The sequence below is a fragment of the Pan troglodytes genome, chromosome Y (assembly GCF_028858775.2).
Source record: "Pan troglodytes isolate AG18354 chromosome Y, NHGRI_mPanTro3-v2.0_pri, whole genome shotgun sequence".
NCBI classification, from domain to species: domain Eukaryota; kingdom Metazoa; phylum Chordata; class Mammalia; order Primates; family Hominidae; genus Pan; species Pan troglodytes.
The window spans coordinates 29,449,703-29,470,816 of record NC_072422.2 but is presented as its reverse complement, the minus strand read 5'-3'; the positions used below and the strand labels follow the sequence as shown (position 1 = coordinate 29,470,816).

General features: G+C 39.8%; 1 pseudogene; it reads left to right on the top strand.

Annotated features, from left to right (window-relative positions):
- Positions 1-12,459, top strand: part of LOC100611199 (steryl-sulfatase-like) — a 33,640-nt pseudogene extending 21,181 nt beyond the window's left edge.
- The last annotated feature ends 8,655 nt before the right edge of the window (positions 12,460-21,114 follow it).

Sequence of the window (21,114 nt, the reverse complement as noted above, 5' to 3'; positions counted from 1 at the left end):
GGTAACACAGAATGGGACATGTTCAAGTATAATGTACACCATGAAGTGGTTGCCAATTATATATCAGGTGCTGTGGATACACATATTGCTTTGTGTACCTTCCATACCCATTGCTTCCTTCATACCACATAACAACCTCATAAGGTCGGTAAATAAATGTCTCATCACGAAGAAACTTTCAGGCTGAAGTCCTTTGATTTCAGCCCCACAGGTAATAAAGAGTAGAGGCTGAATTTAAACAGAGTAAACTCAACCATCTGAATGTTGGAATGGTCCACAAACAGTTGGGGGATTCTTTTCTCCTCCATCCACTCTGGTGCGGTAGACTTATTGAGTGAGGATTAGCTGGAAGAAGATTAGGGCACTATATGGGTGTCTGAACACCTTTCTCTAGATAGAAGAGTCTAGGTCTAACGCTTAAGGAAGGAGAATGCATCTCTTTAATCCTCATAGATAAGTTTTAATGTCAGTATTGTTGTCATTACCATGGTAATGGAGAAGTACTTGAATGCTCTGATAAGAAAATAAGGGGTACATGATGATGGGTGAAGTTAGCAATGAATAGGTTATGTTATCCAATTATGGGATTTATAGATTTATCTGAAATTTGCCATAATTAAAGTTTCAATTAAAAACTAATAATCTGTAGTCACTCTCAATGTAGGCTAACTCTTGTTCTTTATCAATGATTTTTTTAGCAAAGGGTTTATGGGTACCAAATTGAAAATTTGAAAATGATGTAGAGTTCTGTTTTTAATCTCTGACTTCCTGCAGTAGTAACATCTCCTATTCTGACTATAATAAACCCTGCTCCCTGACAACTCTCCACAGAAAAACAAAACAAAACAAAACAAAACACCATGACATCAGCATGATAGAAAGTATCAGTAACCAAGGAGTTGGGGGTTGGAGGGAAATAATCTTCATGAAAAGATTATACCCCTAGTGGAGAACTGTGGAAAGACTCTCTCCTCTACCATTTCCTATCATCTGTAGTTTAATGGTAAATAAATACTCATTTCTATAAACATTGCTTGTGTAATCATAATCCCCTAAAATCTATGATAGATAGCAAATGTATTATTGGAAAATATACGACTTTTTGTCCTGGTCTATGTACTGCCATCACCATTTGGCAAGGTCACAAGCCTGAAATGCATTTATCAGATACCTCCAGCCTATCCTCTCCCATTTCCAGCTGGACTCCAGTGTAAGTGGCTGTGATGAATAGCTGTGATTTGGCTAAAAGTGTCTTTTGAATAAAGTGATCTTTAGGAGATTTCATTACTTTAGATAAGAGTGTAAGCCAGAAAGGAATGGGGTGATATTGATTTTAATTCATGGTAAGAAAAGTAAATCAGATTAAACTTTAAGGGCAATACATGGGACACAAACAGATGCTCATTCAAAAATGGAAAAGTTAAATAATTAAAGAGTTGTCATCAAGAGTCACATTATTATATAACTGTAGATGACGCATGATTTGTTTTTAACTTTTGTGGGCCTATGAGATGATGTATTTGAAAATGAAGGTAACAGGCACAATTACTCATGCCTGTAATCCTAACATTTTGGGAGGCCTAGGTGGGAGGATAATTTGAGCCCAGGAGTTTAAGACCACCTTGGGTTATATAGCAAGACCCTGCGCCTACAAAAACTAAAGAGACATTAGCTGGGCATGGTGCCTGTAGTCCCAACTACTCAGCCAGCTGAGGTGGGCTAAGGTGGGAAGATTGCTTGATTCCAGGAGTTTGAGACCAGCCTGGGCAATATAGTGAGACCTTGTCTCTAAAAAAATAAATCTTAACTCGACATGGTGATGCACATCTATAGTCTTAGCTACTCAAGAAGCAAAGGTGGGAGACTCTCTTGAGCCTCAGATTTGGAGGCTGCAGTGAGCTAAGATTGCAGAACTACACTCCAGCCTGCCCAACAGAGCAAGACCCTGTCTCCGAAAAAAAAAAAAAAAAAAAGCTGGGTGAGGTGCTTCTTTTTTTTGTTTGTTTGAACCCCTGGTTTCTGCCTGAGCATATCATAACAATATAGGTTCTGAGGGATATTTATCTTTTGCCATACTAGATCCAGTGGGTCCATGCCATTCCCAACTCACTGGGGCATAAAGAATACTTAAACCTGACCCTGGAAATGCCCCTCCAACCATAAATTTCTATATCTCTGAATATCATACCTGTGAATAGCTCGAAAGCCTGCATGTTTATGGAAAACATTCACAAATGCTGTCATGCTATGTGAACCTTTGGAAGCTATCTCGTTCTAGGAGCAAATTCTGACCCCTGCCAGGTTGAGATAAGTTCTCCTTCTCTGAATTCATTCTCTGCAGTGCTGAGTAGGGGCACTTAAGACAGCTTAGATTAGCTGTCAATGCTCTTGTCTGAACTGTGGATTGCTGATGGCAGGGTCCAATCCAGCCTCCTTTTGTATTTCTAGTGCCTGGTATCATGTGTCAGCAGAACATTTGCTTAGTAACTGCAAAACTCAGATGGAAGACATGAACAGCTGGATGTATAAATCCACCTGCTGCACATAGAGGTGGTCACATGAACTTTGGGGAGGGTGGGAAGGCGGCGACTGTTGATACCGCTATCTGATTTATGCCATACTCTAATTACCAGCAGCAAAAGGTAACCAGAAGGAATTCACAGACATCCGTACTTGCATTCCCATTATTCCCTATGTCCACTGCAGTTGGAACAATACTACAATAAAAAGTCAGACACTCAGATGAAGATTATTATTCTGAATATCTTCAGAATTATATTTAATGGCAGACAGAAAACAATGCCTTAGGCATCTTCTTGCCTGCATTTTTATTCCTGCCTCTATAGGACATAAATCTTTTTTATTCTGAGATTGGAATGATTACATGTTCCTGGAAAGGCTCAGGGCTGCCTTCAATGTTTTTAACAAATGGAGCACAGGCATGTAGCAGCTGAAAGTTCTATCTTTTTGCAGAGTGTGAAAAACAGTGGCAATAAATTTTCAAAACAGTTCTTTACTGAAGTACTCCAGCTAATAAAAAAGGAGTTAAGCTGCTATTGAGAAATCTTTCTCCTATCAACTTGCTGATATGTCATTCAGTTTTCAGGGTCATAGAGAAGAGAGCCCAGATCTCCTCCCTGAGCCTGGGTGTGAAGCAAATGACCTTTCCTGATCTCTCAAAGGATATTACAAAGCAAGAATTCCTTCACCCAGGCACAGGCTGTCAATTACACCCTAGGTGTGTGCAGGAAAGCTGGTGATTTATGTCTGTCTAGCCAACATTCCCATGCACCATTGATTTCATTTCTGTTTCCAGATGGTAAATCTTGGAACAGTATTTTTGCAAGCCAAGTATGCTTTTCTGTGTTTTCTGGGTTTGTTTTTGTATTGTCAAACCTAATCAACTCTACTCGATGCACAGAGTATACACAAAGATGCTCGTATCTCTGATGTCACCTATAGGATGAAAAACCACTGCTTTATAGAGAGGTGTTAGAAAATGAGTTATATAAATATGTGAATTGTGAGAACAAACACATTAATTTCCTTCTTCTTTTCTAAGGGGGATTCCCCTGCATTCCAAGACAAAGATCATGTTCATAGCCTTGATTGAACCCGGAGTTGGATCTCTGACTCATCTGCTGTTGCAGTCCTCATGAACTGGCTTGTATTTCATGCTCTCTTATTTACTGGTTGTACCATCTTTATCATTTATTTCTTTATTTCCACCTCACATTTTAATATGCTTCAATTTTACAATCCTGTCAATCATGTTGGCTGGTGTCTGTTTCTTGTTTATAATTCTTTGTTGGTTATTTTTTTTTTGAACTTTTGAACAAGAGGACAACCATCCAAAATTGGAGAATCCAAGTTGAAACATGCAGTAGCTCTTGCTGCTCAGCAAATTCTGCCAGTCACATGCTATATGACCATGCTTGGGAGATTGAAATTTTAAGCTTTCTCATCTATTTTCTTTAACTTTAAATCTAAAAATAAATGGGAGAATAGATGAGAGAGAAATTGCAGTGAGACTATTCTCATATATAATGTAACTATCTAAGTAGGAACACAAAGATTGTAATTTCATGTTTGTTTTGAGGAATCTAAGCGAGTTTAGGAGAACACAATCTGCTTCTGGGGAAGGAGGTGCAATTTGCCCAGGTGTGAATAAACTTTCCCCATAATAAGTAGGATGGAGGCTTCACAGTCTGCCCTGGGTGGCCAAATTCTCTAACATACTGTGGCTCCATTTCAGCTCCTCCAGGTTCCTCAAGGGCATCTTCTCTTAGAAGGAGCCAGACACATGGCTTGGTAGAGAGGCTTATATGTAAGTCATCAGCTAGGATGACAATTACAGTGCTTCCATCTAAGCAGTAGTATGTCCTGTTTTCTTTCTGAGACATAATGGTGAATGTTACAGACCAGGTCCAGTGGGCTCTCATTGCATGCCTTCTTATTCCAGTTACTGTGAGAGGAGAGACAAACCCCTCAGGAATTTGTTCTTTTCTTTACTTTCTGGGCTGTGAGATATTAACATTTCCTTGCTTTATATTCTTGTAAAAGATGGGGACTGGGACATAAATTGCCACAATGTACTGGAATAATAAAACATGGTACTAGTGATTACCAACAACTTGTTAGATTTGATCTGCCTATTTTCAGAGAACTGGAGATACCTGGCTTAGCTCTCACCCAAAGTGTGCTGTTCTGTGTTAATTTTCTGTTTAACAGGAGTAGGGGTTAATAAATGTAAGGATTGACCTGAAATGGGAAGTGTTACAGCCATAGGTGTGAGCAGTTCACCTAGAAGGAAACACATGGTCTGGAGGATCCCAAGGTATATTGACATTAGCAAAATACAAATACATTTAGAAACGCATACATCTGGGCCAGGCATGGTGGCTCACACCTGTAATCCTAGCACTTTGGGAGGCCAAGGCAGGCAGATCACTTGAGGTCAGATGTTCAAAACCAGCCTGGCCAACGTGGTGCAAAAATATCTGTATTAAAAATACTCATCTGACAAAGGGCTAATATCCAGAATCTACAGTGAACTCAAACAAATTTACAAGAAAAAAACAAACAACCCCATCAAAAAGTGGGCGAAGGACATGAACAGGCACTTCTCAAAAGAAGACATTTATGCAGCCAAAAAACACATGAAAAAATGCTCATCATCACTGGCCATCAGAGAAATGCAAATCAAAACCACTATGAGATATCATCTCACACCAGTTAGAATGGCAATCATTCAAAAGTCAGGAAACAACAGGTGCTGGAGAGGATGTGGAGAAATAGGAACACTTTTACACTGTTGGTGGGACTGTAAACTAGTTCAACCATTGTGGAAGTCAGTGTGGTGATTCCTCAGGGATCTAGAACTAGAAATACCATTTGACCCAGCCATCCCATTACTGGGTATATACCCAAAGGGCTATAAATCATGCTGCTATAAAGACACATGCACACGTATGTTTATTGCGGCATTATTCACAATAGCAAAGACTTGGAACCAACCCAAATGTCCAACAATGATAGACTGGATTAAGAAAATGTGGCATATATACACCATGGAATACTATGCAGCCATAAAAAATGATGAGTTCATATCCTTTGTAGGGACATGGATGAAATTGGAAACCATCATTCTCAGTAAACTATCGCAAGAACAAAAAACCAAACACCGCATATTCTCACTCATAGGTGGGAATTGAACAATGAGATCACATGGACACAGGAAGGGGAATATCATACTCTGGGGACTGTGGTGGGGAGGGGGGAGGGGGGAGGGATAGCATTGGGAGATATACCTAATGCTAGATGACGAGTTAGTGGGTGCAGCGCACCAGCATGGCACATGTATACATATGTAACTAACCTGCACAATGTGCACATGTACCCTAAAACTTAAAGTATAATAAAAAAAAAATACTTTGAAAAAAAAAAATACTAAAAAATTAACTCGACATGCTTGTGGGCAACTGTAATACCAGCTACTTGGGAGTCTGAGGCAAGAGAATCATTTGAACCTGGGAGACAGAGGCTGCAGTGAGCTGAGATCGTGCCATTGCACTCCAGCCTGGGTGACAGAGTGAGATTCCATCTCAGAAAAGAAAAAAAAAAAAAAGACTATCCAGGCCCTAGCACCATGCCTGGCCTGTGGAAGATGCTTAACAATATTGTTTTAGGGTTCCCTTTTCTAAGCCCCGATGGTGAAACTGGAGAATACTAAAGACAAAGAGGAGAAAACCATCAGAGAATTGTCTCTCAGTCTCATCTTCCCCTGAGGCTAGCCGTACAAACTAGAATCCCTTTTCCCCAAGGCAGGTTATAGAGACCAGAACACCTTCTCCCCAAAGCTAGTCATAAGACTGAAAAATAGGACCAATTTTTCCTCATCCTTTCTATGTAAAAACTGGCCATAAAGAAATCCCCCATCCTACCTTGTTTGACTGTGGGTCTTAGTAGTACCATTCCAGAGGTCTTACACCACACCTAGGAGGAAGGCTCAGAGAGGCCAAGAAGAATCTAGATAGAAAGGCCTTGTCGGCTTTCCCCATTCAGTCCATTACCTTTTGCCCAATCCCATTTCTTGTTGTTTTTTTTTTTTCTTTTTGAGATGGAGTCTCTCTCTGTTGCCAGCCTGTAGTGCAATTATACAATCTCAGCTCACTGCAACCTCCACCTCCAGGGTTCAAGCGATTCTCCTGCCTCAGCTCCTCATGTGCCATCATGCCCAGCTAATTTTTGTGTTTTTAGTAGAGACGGGGTTTTACCATGTTGGCCAGGATGGTCTCGATCTCTTGACCTCGTGATCTGCCCGCCTTGGCCTCTCAAAGTGCTGGGATTACAAGCATGAGCCACTGTGCCTGGCCTGTCCAATCCTATTTGCATGTGCTTTGTTGAACCTAAGCAGAAAAATAGACAATTTACCTTTTATCTTTGGATCTTCAATCTGAAGGCTCCTGTGTGTACACATTAAATGAATTTGTATGCCCTTTCTCCTATTAAAAAAAAAAGAAATCAAATTCCTGCCCTCATCCATTCATTGATTCTTTCATTTGTTTGGCAATATTATTAAGCATCATCTACAGGCCATGCATGGTGCTAGGGCTTGGAGATTCAGTGGAAGGCAAATGCCCCATGGTGCTTTGCTCTGATGGGACTGCCTGGAAAAGGGGAACAGGCTCTCAGAGAAGGTGGCGTTGGAGATGGCTTCTGAGTAATGACTGCTTACCAGGGAGAGGAGGAAGTAAGTTTTAGGTTGAGAGATGATGATGTGCAGAGTATTGAGCTGTGAATATGCAAGCTGTATTTGGGACTGGTTATCACATTGGGGTAGAAGCTGGGCTGTGTGAGAGTATTGGCATCAACATAAGGCTTCATCAGGACTCTTCATGTTTTGTTAATAAATCTGAAGTGTAGTTAGTTATTTAAGGAACCCACCCAAGTTCACAGAAATAGTTAAATCTTGAATCAGGGTAAGAAGAAGACATTGGGCAGTGGGCAGTGAGGCAGGGGCTATCATTAAGGTGTTTCCCCTCTAAGCATTGCAGCTTCTTGCATGAATCTCTCAGAGCTTCCTCCACGCCTAGGGAAGTAGACACTTGTCCTGTGCCCTGATAGCCTTCAAAAAGGCCTCTCACCCAGTATTGTCTTTTAGCAGAAAGAAATTGCTAATTATTTCCCAGATGAGGGGTAAAGATTGAGCCTACAATGTGAAAGTGAGACACAGCACTAAATGCGTTTCTCAGAGGGCAACCTGAGGTGATGAAGCAGCCTTGGGACTTACTGATCTCTATCAGCAGACTCAGTTGTGAAAACTCAGACCTTCCTATAGCAACATTGCTCACAGCCCATTGTAGCAAGGGCCATGCATTGACAGTGACTTATAACTCTTGAACATCTGTGCATTGTAATCAATTCAAATGAAGGAGGTTTAGGTGCCCTCTGAATTTAGAAATACATTGGCAGTATCATTCCTCTCTCGATAGGTTTGGGCCAATTGAATGAGTGTTCTATTTAAATTTTGAATACTCTATTCAAAATTTCAGTATTGACCATTGAGTGTTCATTTTAGACTTGTTGTATTATAGAAGCAGGTAGAACACAAAGTTGAGTTGGACTTAAAATGGCATTGATGAAAGTAGTTGACAAATGAAGGTACCCAATGGAATACTATTTACCTTTAAAAAGAAGGTAATGCTGTCATTTGTGACAACATGGATGAACCTGGAGGACATTCTGCTAAGGGAAATAAGCCAAACACAGAAAGACAAATACTGCAAGATCTCACTGCTTTTTGGAATCTAAGAAGAAAGTTGAACTCCTAGAAGCAGACAGTAGAATGGCAGTTACCAGGGAATTGGGCTAAGAGAGTGGATGAGGAATGGGGAGATGTTGGTCAAAGGATAAAAAGTTATAGTTAGACAGGAGGAATAGTTAGGGTATGTATTGCCTTGCCTGGTGAGTATAGTGAATTACAATGTATTATATGTTTGAAAATTGTGGTGAGAGTAGATTTTAAATATTTTCACCTCAAAGAAATGACAACTATACAATAAATGAATATTTTAATTACCTTTATTTAATCATCCCACAGGTGGACATATATTACTGCATTGTCCACAACAAGTATATATGAGAATTATTGTGTATATCAATTTATTTATTTCAAGTTGGTATTTGAATTTTTGTATATATATATTTGTATATATATATGTATAATTATTTGCATATATCAATCACAATTTTTAAAAGATGGTCTTTTTTAATAGTGTGCATATATTTGTGTATAATTTTTTTCCAAAAGAAAATACTATTTTCAGAGTGCTTGAATTCATTTTAATCACCGCATACAGAAGGAAAGAGAATTTAAAACAAAACAAAAAAAACAAATACAGACAATTTTCTATTAAATCTCTTTCTGAGTTGGGTCTTTGGGAGATGTGTCAGTAACATAATTCTTCACTTACTGATCCATAGAAGGTAACAATAAGTCACTTCATAGAGACAAAATAGAGACTTACCTTTCTCTGACAGAAGATACCATCAGGAAATTAACTTGTAGTATTTTGTGAATTTTCAAATAGCCTGCTATGATAATAGGTGGATCCTAATCAGAAGGGTGGCAGACATACTCACATTGTCTGTGGTCTTTTTTTCCTCCTTTTTTTTTTTTTTTTTTTTTTTGCAGGAACACTGAGACTCCTTTCCTGCTTGTCTTGTCCTACCTCCACATGCACATGGCCTTGTTCTCCAGCATGGACTTTGCCGGCAAAAGTAAACATGGAGTCTGTGGGGATGCTGTTGAGGAAATGGACTGGAGTGTGGGTATGTCTCTCCTCAGTGAATACTTAGAAAGCTGCTAAGTCTTTGCTTCCTCGTGTTTTCTTTCTTGTCTATTTCCACCTATGTTCCTGATGCCTTTAGAGACAGCAAGTGTATGGTGTTTTTTGAAGGTAACCAAAAATGCATTGATCCTGAAAGGTAAACAGAATACAAAAATCACCTTCACCAGCCAGGGCAACATAGGGAGACCCCATCTCTACAAAAAATTAAAAAAAATTACCCGGGTGTGGTTGTGCATGCTTCTGGTTCCAGCTACTTGGGAGGCTGAGGTGGGAAGATGGCTTGAGCCAAGGAGGTTGAGGTTGAGCTATGATTCTACCACTGCACTCCAGTCTAGGTGTCAGAGTGAGACCTGTCTCTTTAAAAAAAATATCTTTGCCCTCATGTGCATGTCTGCAGTTGCCAGTGGATACATTGCAGGGGAAGTCTAGTCTGTGGTCTGAAGATGGAAGAGATTCATGAAGGAGAGAAGACAAAACATTAGTCCTTATTATCCCTTATTCTATCAGCAATGAAATATGAACAATGTCTTGTCATTATCAGTTAGATGTCTGGATCTTAGGCAGATAAAAGATGAAGGGGGTGAAGGGGAGGTTAGAGACTTGAGGCTTCTTCAGTTTAGCATGTCAAAATGCCATCTTTGGGGATATCAGTTGCTGAGTCCCAGCATGTAACCTCATTTTGTGCTGCCAGTGGTCTTTGTGCAGCAGGTGATGTTCTCATCATTCCCATTCCACAGGAAAAAGGCAAGTGAGGCTTGCAAGTTAAGTACACCCACCTCAGGTTACAGAATTCATAATGGATGAGCATGTGTTCAAATGCAGGTGTTCCACCTAGAACCTGAAATCTACATGACTTCATTCTTTTTCTTCCCATATAACAAGAAAGTGTGTATTATGTCAGTGCAGTCAACAACGTATCTCCAGGAAAAAGCCAGTTCATTTATTAGTCATGTTGACTGGATGTCTTCACACATCCCTGTTTGTCTCTGATCTTTGCTTCCATAATCTTGTCTCCTTCACTTACTCTGACACACCCGCCTCCCTCTTATAAGGACACTTGGGATTATGTTCGGCCTGACTGGATAATCCCACATCATCTTCTCATCTCAAGATCATGAACTTAATCTGCAAATTCTCTTTTGCCCTGGGGTGTAACATGTTTGCCATGGGATGTAACATCCCAGGGATTAGGATGAGCATATTTTAGGGAGGTCATTATTCAGCCTACATGAACCCACAATACACTATTTCAAGCTGATGCTTCTTTTAACTTTTTTTTTTTTTTTTTTTTTTTTTTTTTTGCAGCATTAGCTGAGCCACTTTCATGGTGGATCAGGCATCATGCTAGTTATTGGAGATATTCAATAAGATCCAGACTCTGGCTTGTACAGCGTATGTTTTGGTACATAAAACACACATATCTAACATCTAATATTTATACTTAGACATATCCAAATATACGTAGACACACCTATCCTTTAATATCTATATACATTAGGCCTAACTGAAGTATAATATATACATACCTAATGTCTATGTTATATGACAGACATTACATGATACACAATATTGCTCATTTCACAAAGTGATATGATACCCAAAATGATGTATCAGTTCTAAGGGTTGGAACTCTGCAGCCAAACCTGCAGTGGATGTGGGTTGAAGGTACAAGAAGAGATGATGCCTTAGCCAAGAAGGTAGGGTGTATCAGAGCTTACATGCAAAGATATGAAAGAATAATATAGGGAATGCTTTTATCTAACAATTTGTTTAGAAATTTTGATTATCTTCTGTGTTTCTGGCATTGGGCCAGACACAACACTACACATCAAACATGGTGTCTGCCTTGAAGGAAGTCATGTTGCAGTAGGTGGGTGGGTAGGTGATGGCGTGAAGCCTAGAAGACTGGTGAAATTTGATAAAGGTGCTGACACTTGTATGCACAAGATACTAATGACACAAAGGGAAAGAGAGCCTCACTTGGCGGTGGTTCCCAGGAATGTTTGCAAAGGAGATGTGGCTAGAAATGAGGTCACCAGTGGGTCTGTGCATCTGCTCTTATTCTCCTTCTATCTGTTTCTGCCTTTCCAACCCCTTGTCTCTTTCAACATGCTGGAAGTGAGAAGAAGCAAATAGCTTGTCATGCAAACTGCAATTTGCTCAGGAAGGCCAGACTACATGACACCTGAAGCAAAGAGAAACAGTCCTCTGTAGCATATCCTTTGGGCCGCAGGTACCTTATGAAACGTTATACTTCTATTTACATATGCATGTGCACATCTGGAGTCCTGTGACAGGCTGAACAAATGGGGGAAGGAACTAACTCCTACATCTTTTTTGACCTGGCACCTAGCACAAAAAGATGCCTGTTTGTTGCATCTGGATGACCTTTATAGGCTTCTCAGACATCCTCCCAGCCTCTTCCTTTAGGTCTCATTGTTACATTGCTCAATGCATTATGCATTATCAATATGTAATGAGGGTTCTATTAATGAACAAATTTGTTTAATCTGAACAGGAATAACCCCAGTAAGCTATCACTCTTTCAGCCCTTCTCTGTGTACTACGTTATTTTAGAGTAACAAAAAGTGGAAACATGTACTTCTCATATATGAAGACTTGGTGTCACTGGGCTGAACTAGGATCCACTCAGCCAGTACAGTAGGGCCAAACATCCACACCAAACTTTTGCAGTGGGGGAAAGGAAGGTATCTATTTGCAGAGTTGCAATCAAGTAGAATGAGGCAGCTCTCACTTAAGATTCTACTTCCCTGATGGTTTGCAAACAAAGGCTTTTAAAGGCTAGGAGGCAGAGGCTACAGTCAGTCATAAGTCAGTACATGGAGGTTATATGTTCGTTTGACCTCAAAAGGCAGGACATCCCAAAGAAGGGCGCACCTGCAGGTCACAGGTGGCTTCAAAGCTTCCCTGATTTGCAATTGGTTGAGGAAGTGAAGCTTTGTCTGAACGCTTGTTTTGGTCAGCAAAAAACAAACATGATATCTGGCCTGTGGTCATGGCTTCTTCCAGGACCCTTGAGAAGAAATTTGGAACAAAGAATGTCAATGAGAGTTCAGTCCTTAGTTCCTCCTCACCTCTGGTTTAAGTCCAAGCAGACTGCATTTTCCATTTGGTAGCATTCCAGGTTTCTGAAAAACAACCCCTGGACATATGTTAACATGTTATCTTTAATTATTATAGGGAGCCAAACATTCTGTGGCTCTAACTTCCTTGTCTGTGGCTTTATGCTACAATTACCTTCTTGCTCATTTACCTTTTAAAGATAGCTAGGTGCCTGGAATTTTTCTTGAAGGAACTCAAGATTTTTCTCTACTTCCATTCTGGGGGGAGCCCAGAAGACCCCTAAGAGGGGTCCTTGCTCCATCTCATCATTGTTTCAGTGTTATTTCCATGAGGCTATGGCCTATGAGGAGAGAGTTGTTTTTATTTCATGTTATGGATGCCAGTGTCTCTAAAGACTGGAGTTCCAGGCTGCATTCCACACTCTCACTCATCTATTTATTCATTCTCTCTCTTACTGTCTGTTCAGTTCCAAAACAGCTTAGCAGCTGCCAAGGAGGAGATGTGTATATAAATCACAATGCTAGAAGTGGTTAGAGAGTAATAGTTTCTTAAGAAGGGTACATATATTGCAAAAAATTTCTCCCATTCTGTAGGTTGCCTGTTAACTCTGATGGTAGTTTCTTTTGCTATGCAGAAGCTCTTTAGTTAAATTGGATGCCATTTGTCAATCTTGGCTTTTGTTGCCATTGCTTTTGGTGTTTTAACATGAAGTCCTTGCCCATGCCTATGTCCTGAATGGTATTGCCTAGGCTTTCTTCTAGGGTTTTTATGGTTTTAGGTCTAACATTTAAGTCTTTAATCCATCTTGAATTAATTTTTGTATAAGGTGTAAGGAAGTGATCCAGTTTCAGCTTTCTACATATGGCTAGCCAGTTTTCCCAGCACCTTTTATTAAATACGGAATCCTTTTCCCATTGCTTGTTTTTCTCAGGTTTGTCAAAGATCAGATAGTTGTAGATATGCGGCATTGTTTCTGAGGGCTCCGTTCTGTTCCATTGATCTATATCTCTGTTTTGGTATCAGTGCTGTGCTGTTTTGGTTACTGTAGCCTTGTAGTACAGTTGGAAGTCAGGTAGCATGATGCCTCAAGCTTTGTTCTTTTGGCTTAAGATTGACTTGGCAATGCAGGCTCTTTTTTGGTTCCATATGAACTTTAAAGTAATGTTTTTCCAATTTTATGAAGTTTTGTGAAGAAAGTCATTGGTAGCTTGATGGGGATGGAATTGAATCTATAAATTACCTTGGGCAGCCTGACCATTTTCATGATATTGATTCTTCCTACTCATGAGCATGGAATATTCTTCCATTTGTTCATATCCTCTGTTATTTTGTTGAGCAGTGGTTTGTAGTTCTCCTTGAAGAGGTCCTTCCCATCCCTTGTAAGTTGGATTCCTAGGTATTTTATTCTCTTTGAAGCAATTGTGAATGGGAATTCACTCATGATTTTTCTCTCTGTTTGTCTGTTATTGGTGTATAAGAATGCTTGTGATTTTTGCACATTGATTTTGTATCCTGAGACTTTGCTGAAGTTGCCTATCAGCTTAAGGAGATTTTGGGCTGAGATGATGAGGTTTTCTAGATATACAATCATGTCATCTGCAAACAGGGACAATTTGAATTCCTCTTTTCCTAATTGAATACCTTTTATTTTCTTCTCCTGCCTGATTGCCCTGGCCAGAACTTCCAACACTATGTTGAATATGAGTGGTGAGAGAGGGCATCCCTCTTTTGTGCCAGTTTTCAAAGGGAATGCTTCCAGTTTTTGTCCATTCACTATGATACTGGCTGTGGGTTTATCATATATAGCTCTTATTATTTTGAGATACTTCCCATCAATACCTAATTTACTGAGAGTTTTTTGCATGAAGAGTCGTTGAATTTTGTCAAAGGCCTTTTCTGCATTTTGCAATCCACTCATCTGACAAAGGGCTAATATCCAGAATCTACAATGAACTCAAAGAAATTTACAAGAAAAAAACAAACAACCCCATCAAAAAGTGGCCGAAGGATATGAACAGATGCTTCTCAAAACAAAAGACATTTATGCAGCCAAAAGACACATTAAAAAATGCTCATCACCACTGGCCATCAGAAATGCAAATCAAAACCACAATGAGATACCATCTCACACCAGTTTGAATGGCAATCATTAAAAAAGTCAGGAAACAACAGGTGCTGGAGAGGATGTGGAGAAATACGAACACTTTTACACTATTGGTGGGGCTGTAAACTAGTTCAACCATTGTGGAAGTCAGTGTGGCAATTCTTCAGGGATCTAGAACTAGAAATACCATTTGACCCAGCCATCCCATTACTGGGTATATACCCAAAGGATTATAAATCATTCTGCTATAAAGACACATGCACACGTATGTTTATTGCGGCACTATTCACAATAGCAAAGACTTGGAACCAACCCAAATGTTCAACAATGATAGACTGGATTAGGAAAATGTGTCACATACCCACCATGGAATACTATGCAGCTATAAAAAATGATGAGTTCATGTCCTTTTTAGGGATATGGATGAAACTGGAAACCATCATTCTCAGCAAACTATCCCAAGGACAAAAAACCAAACACCGCATGTTCTCACTCATAGGTGGGAACTGAACAATGAGAACACATGGACACAGGAAGGGGAACATCACTCACTGGGGCCTGTTTTGGGGTGGGGGAGGAGGGAGGGATAGCATTAGGAGTTATAGCTAATGTTAAATGACTAGTGCAGCACACCAACATGCCACATGTATACGTATGTAACAAACCTGCACATTGTGCACATGTACCCTAAATCTTAAAGTATAATAACAACAAAAAAGAAGAAGTGTACATATAAAAGGCTGTGGAGACTCAGGGCAGGGAGAAGTGACCCCTGACTGACAATCCCAGAGAGGCTTCATGGGGCAGAGAATGAAAGACATCACATTTTGCAAAGATAGTTTGGTAGGGCTCAGAGACACAAGAGGTATGGGTCAGAAAGTGAGCCTTGAGGGTCTTTAATGATGGCTGGGAACCCATGTTTTATCATACAACCCCGCAAGTATGTCAGGAGCTACTCCATGAAATTATTTTTTTTAAAGAAATGTATTGGATATATTAGAAGAAATGTTTTGCTTGAATGTTGGAGATACCATCAATATGTGACACTATTAATGTCTCAGTCACTGGTCCACCACTGCTCTATTGCAAAATATTATCCTTTGGTCAAACATAGCTCAAATTAAATTTACAGTTAAACATTGTTAAAATACAATGTCCTGAAAAGAAGGTGGGGTTTCCTTCTAGTTATGGGAAGTAGGCTTCTGAGTGTCAAGACATCTTGTTCTCTAAAGCTGCAAACTCAAACACACACCTATGGTTTATGCAGACACAGAGAAATCACGGGATTTAACACCTGTTCAAAATAGCATCCTTTTCTGAGTAATCACAACTTCTACTCTCCATCAAAACCCCTCAAAGATTCTTTTCTATTGGAACTTTTTTTTTTTTTCCTTTTGAGAAACTCTTGCTCTGTTTCCCAGGCTGGAGTGCAGTGCAGTGACCTCTACCTTTGAACCTACTGATTCCACTGCATTCCTAACTCAAATCTGTTTCCCTACTGAAATCTACAGGATTCATCAAATGACAGATTGGATAAAGAAAATGTGGTGGCTGCATGCAGTGGCTCACGCCTGTAATCCCAAGACTTTGGGAGGCCAAGGCAGGTGGATAGCGAGGTCAGGAGATGGAGACCATCCTGGCCAACACTGTGAAACCCCATCTCTACTAAAAAAAAAATAGAAAAAAAATTAGCCTGGCATGGTGGTTGGTGCCTGTAGTCCCAGCTAGTCGGGAGGCTGAGGCAGGAGAATGGCATGAACCCGGGAGGCAGAGCTTGTAATAGCCGAGGTCGGGCCACTGCACTCCAACCTGGGCAACAGAGGGAGACCCTGTCTCAAAAAAAAAAAAAAAAAAGAAAGAAAGAAAGAAAAAGAAAAAAAGAAAATGTGGTATATATACAACATGGAATACTATGCAGCCATAAAAAGAATGAGATAATGTCTTTTGTAACTTGGATGGAGCTGGAGGATATTATCCTTAGCAAACTAATGCAGGAAAAAGAAACCAAATACCACATGTTCTCACTTATAATGGGAGCTAAATGATGAGAACTTATGAACACGTAAAAGGAAACAACAGAGACTGGGATCTGTTTGAGCAGGGAGGGTGGGAGGAGGTTAAGGAGCATAAAAGATCACTGTTGAGGACTAGGCTTAATACCTGGGTGATTAAATAATTTGTACACCAAACCCCCATGACATGAGTTTACCTATGTAACAAACTAACCTTTGCATGAATCCCCAAATCTAAAATAAAAGTTAAACATAAATAAAATTAAATATACCAGACTTGCTGTTAAAAAAAAAAAATCTATGGGCTAATTTGATAAAATAGCTAGGATTAAATCATCCTTCTATTAAATTCAACATGTTATTCCTTTTAATAAGAGGGGCATTACATGTCTGCTGCAGTCTATGGTTAAAAACAATTATTTAATATTACAGGGGTGATTGAGTAATAACAGGACAGTTTCATTTTTTATTAAGGAAATGAGTTTGCAATATGATTATTCTGTTTAGATTTGGGTATTGGTAAATTTTGTCTTTGCCAAAATGTTCTAGCATAAAGTGAAATTGGGAAATAGGAGTAGGGTCAAATGTGTATTTTGGATATAATTCTGGTCAAAGTTTAGAAATCTTGGCAGTAAGTCCTTTATAGAGTACTTCCTAAAATATTTCCCTCTGAGACCCTTCTAAAATAAATTTTCTTCTATTGTCCACATGCTTTGAATGATTGTGTCAACCTAATAAAACCAATTTTCTAAGGAATAATATATCTTCCCATTTAATAATTAAGAAATCATTGTCTCCATTAGGGCTTCCAGTTAATTTGACTGTGTTCCATACCATGTGATTATGATTTTCATAGACAGCAAGATAAATAAGTAAACCACTGAACATCCCATAACCTGTGACCCTTTGTAGCTGTTAAATGTAAAATTTTCCATCAGAGCTGTAGACATTTGAAAATGTTCATGTTGCTTCTTTGGGATCTCAGGAGTAGAAACCATCACTTTAAACTCACAGAGGATTTAAGATTTTGACACAATCCTGAACTCTTTCTGGAAAACTTGCATTATGGCTCAAGCATGTTCCCGCACCCTGGATAGGTATTGGATATACTTGGATCAGCCTGGTGGGTGAATCTTGAGAGGATACTTCATTTTGCACTTGTATCTGTGTCAAGGCAGTGGAACAGAAAGGAGTTCAAGTCAAAAGTCCTGTGAACTGCAGTGTCTTATTGAAGGAACAAGTTGTACCATACCCAGCTTCACTTGTTTAAATCAGAGTTATAAACCTTTGAGACTCTCTTTGCATAGAGAAGTGGAAACAAATTCATGGAATTTCCTTCTCAACCTTCACAGCAGCTCCTTCTCACCTGATCCACCTCTTGATATCAATGTTGGACATCTCTGGGACTCTGTCCTGGGGCCCGTGTCTTCCTTTATCTTCACACTTGCCCTATCTGATGTCATCTAAATCCAGGACCTCATATGACATCCAACTGCAGGGCATCCCACATACTGAGCTGGGAACCTACTGTGAAGGTCCACGTTGCCATGTCAAGCTGCCCCCTTGCCACACAGCATGGAAGCTCAGTAAACATGTCATCTCAAACAGATACAAGCTAGACCTCAGATGCAAGCTAGCCCAAGCCCACACATCCCCAGATTTGCATGATCTTACTGAATGTTTTACGCAGTGACTGAACCTCAGTGCTGTGATGTTTGCTGGTTGATTTTCTTGTTTTATTTTGCCTTTCTTTAAATCCTATGTATCCTATCTTTTGGAATCACATTTATTTTCTAAGTTTATCTGACATTGGTCCTCTTTTTACAGCTGTATCAATTTTCTATCTTGTCCAGACCACTGTGCTCTGCCCTATGGACTTCTCCAATGTCCTTCCTGGTGGTCTCCCTAATTCTTTGTTCTCACACTCCATTCTCTACCCAGACACTGGAGTGAGCTTTCATAAACATAATGTACTCTGTTGAATTTCTGAGGACTGACATAACTGTTAGTACCACAAACTGGGTGGCTTAAAAGCAGTAGAAAGTTTTTCTCTCTCAGTTCTGCGGGCCAGGAGTCTGAAAGTAAGGTGCTGGAAGTGCTGGGCTCCCTATGAAATCTCTAGGGGAGAATCCTTTGTTGTTTCACCATTAATTCTTAACTTTCCTTGACTTGCAGATATATCACTCCAACTTCTGCCTGTATTTTCACATGGCTATCTTCCTTTCTTCAAACACTCAAATATCTACCAGGCATGGTGGCTCAGACCTGTAATCCCAGCACTTTGAGTGGCTGAGGTGGGTGGGTCACTTGAGCTCAGGAGTTGGAGATCAACCTGGGCAACATCATAAGTCCTTGTCTCTACAAAAAATATGTAAAAATTAGCTGGCTGTTGTGTTGCACACCTATAGTCCCAGCTACTGGAGAGGCTGAGGTAGGAAGATCACCTAATCCCAGGAGTTGCAATCTGCAGTGAGCTATGATTACTCCACTGCACTCCAGGCTCATCAAAAGAGTGAGAACCCTCTTTCTACAGAAAAAAAAAATAATAATAATAATACATTAACCAGATGTGGTGATATACATCTGTAGTTCTAGCTAGTTGAGAGGCTTAGGTAGGAGAATTGCAATTCTGCGGTGAGCTATGATTGCATCACTGCACTGAACAATAGAGCAAGATCCTGTCCCCAACAAACAACAAACAGAGACAAAACAAACAACAACAAAAAAAACCTCACTCCAATTTCTTCCCATACACTCAAAATACAATGTGAAGTCTGCTACCCCAACTGTACAGTTTTCTCCTCCTCTCTTCATGTTTTTTGTCTGGGCCCCCCAACCCATTAATCTTGTTCTCACTTTAGGGTCTTTGTGTTGACAGTTTCTTCTGTTAGAAACTCATACTCTCAACTCATCTCTGGATGGATTTTCTCTTTCACTCATATGTTGCCTTTGTAAGGTCTCCCTGGACCACCAAATCAAAAGTCCTTGGCCTCTCCCACCACTCTATTCTAATTGCTTGCCTATCTGATATCTTACCTGTTTATTATTTTATTTGCTCATAGTTCTCCTGTGTAAGTTGAGATCTGGGCTGCCTCATTCATCACTGTGTCCTAGTGCCTTGAATACCCATGGAGTAAGCATTCAATTGGAATCTACTGAATGAATAGGGTTATAGTTTGGCTGCGTCCCCACCAAAATCTCACCTTGAATTATGGATCCCATAATCCCCACATGTTCTGGGAGGGATCCAGTGGAACGTAATTGAATCATGGGGGCGGGTCTTTCCAGCATTGTTCTCGTGATAGAAAATAAGTCTCATGAGATCTATTGGTTTTATAAGGGGCAGTTCCCCTGCATGTGCTCTCTTTCTTGCTGCCGTATAACACTTGTCTTTGTTCCCCCAACAACTTCCACCATGATCATTAGCCCCTCTGCCATGTGGAACTGTGAATCCATTAGAACTCTTTTTCTTTATAAATTACCCACTCTTGGGTATTTATTCATAACAGTATGAAAATGGACTGATATAAACAGTGAACCCTTCTCAGATTTCTCTTTCTCTGTCTCCTTCTCTCCTTGAGTATTTCCTCTCTTTTTCCTAAAATACTATCCTTTAGATGGGATCAGAATAACTTCCTTAAGATTTCCTTTTTGCTGAGTTTAGAGTTGTTTGCCTTTGCCTTATTGTAAAATATTTCCTGTATTCTCAGAACAGAACAGTTAAAATTCTATGTCTGGCTTCATTTCCATCCCTCTCCCAAATCAAGGTCACTCTGAAGAAGGCTCTTCCTCCCTCTCTTTTTCTCTGCCTACAGACAAGTAATAAATGTCAGTGGAATGGATAGATGAACTCTATAGATGTCTTCTGCAGAAGTGTGGGGTGGGGGATCACATTTTCCAGAATGTTCAATAATGCAGACTTTTTTTCCATGTGCAGAGAAATGCTTTTAAAATTCCCTGATGGCTGCGTGGAAGGAACTGCTCTTTGTGCATGTTTTTACCTTAAAGGAAAATTCCAAACACATGGCTTGGGTCCATATTGCTTATGGGTTGCTTCTTACAGTCACTGCTTTTGGCATCTCTTTCCCTCATGCAATAACACATCTTTCAGAGAGCAATTGATACTTTCATTATGAAAAAAAAATAGTAGTGACTGGCTCTAGTAGATTATTACAAGGTAGTTATGTTCAAATGATGTTGGCAAACATTGTCATTGGCTTCCCAAGAGTAGGCAAAGCTGCCACTTCATGATAGTACCAGTATTTAGTCCTCCAGCAGGTATTCACAGCCTTTTCACCTTTGAAAGAAGATCACATCAGTCTCATTTATCTGTGCATGCATTCAGTTGAATTTGACAGACATGCAATTATATATTGATTCTATAGAACATGCCAGGCATATGCCTAGTTGCTGGGCTATATAGGATAATTTTGAAGGATTCTTTGAACTGATATCAACAGGTCATTTTTCCTTATTTTTGCCCTCATAATAATTGAGTAATATGTGGTAGAACCTAAAAAATCTCATTACATTACTCATCTGCAGTTCATACGTTTTAGTC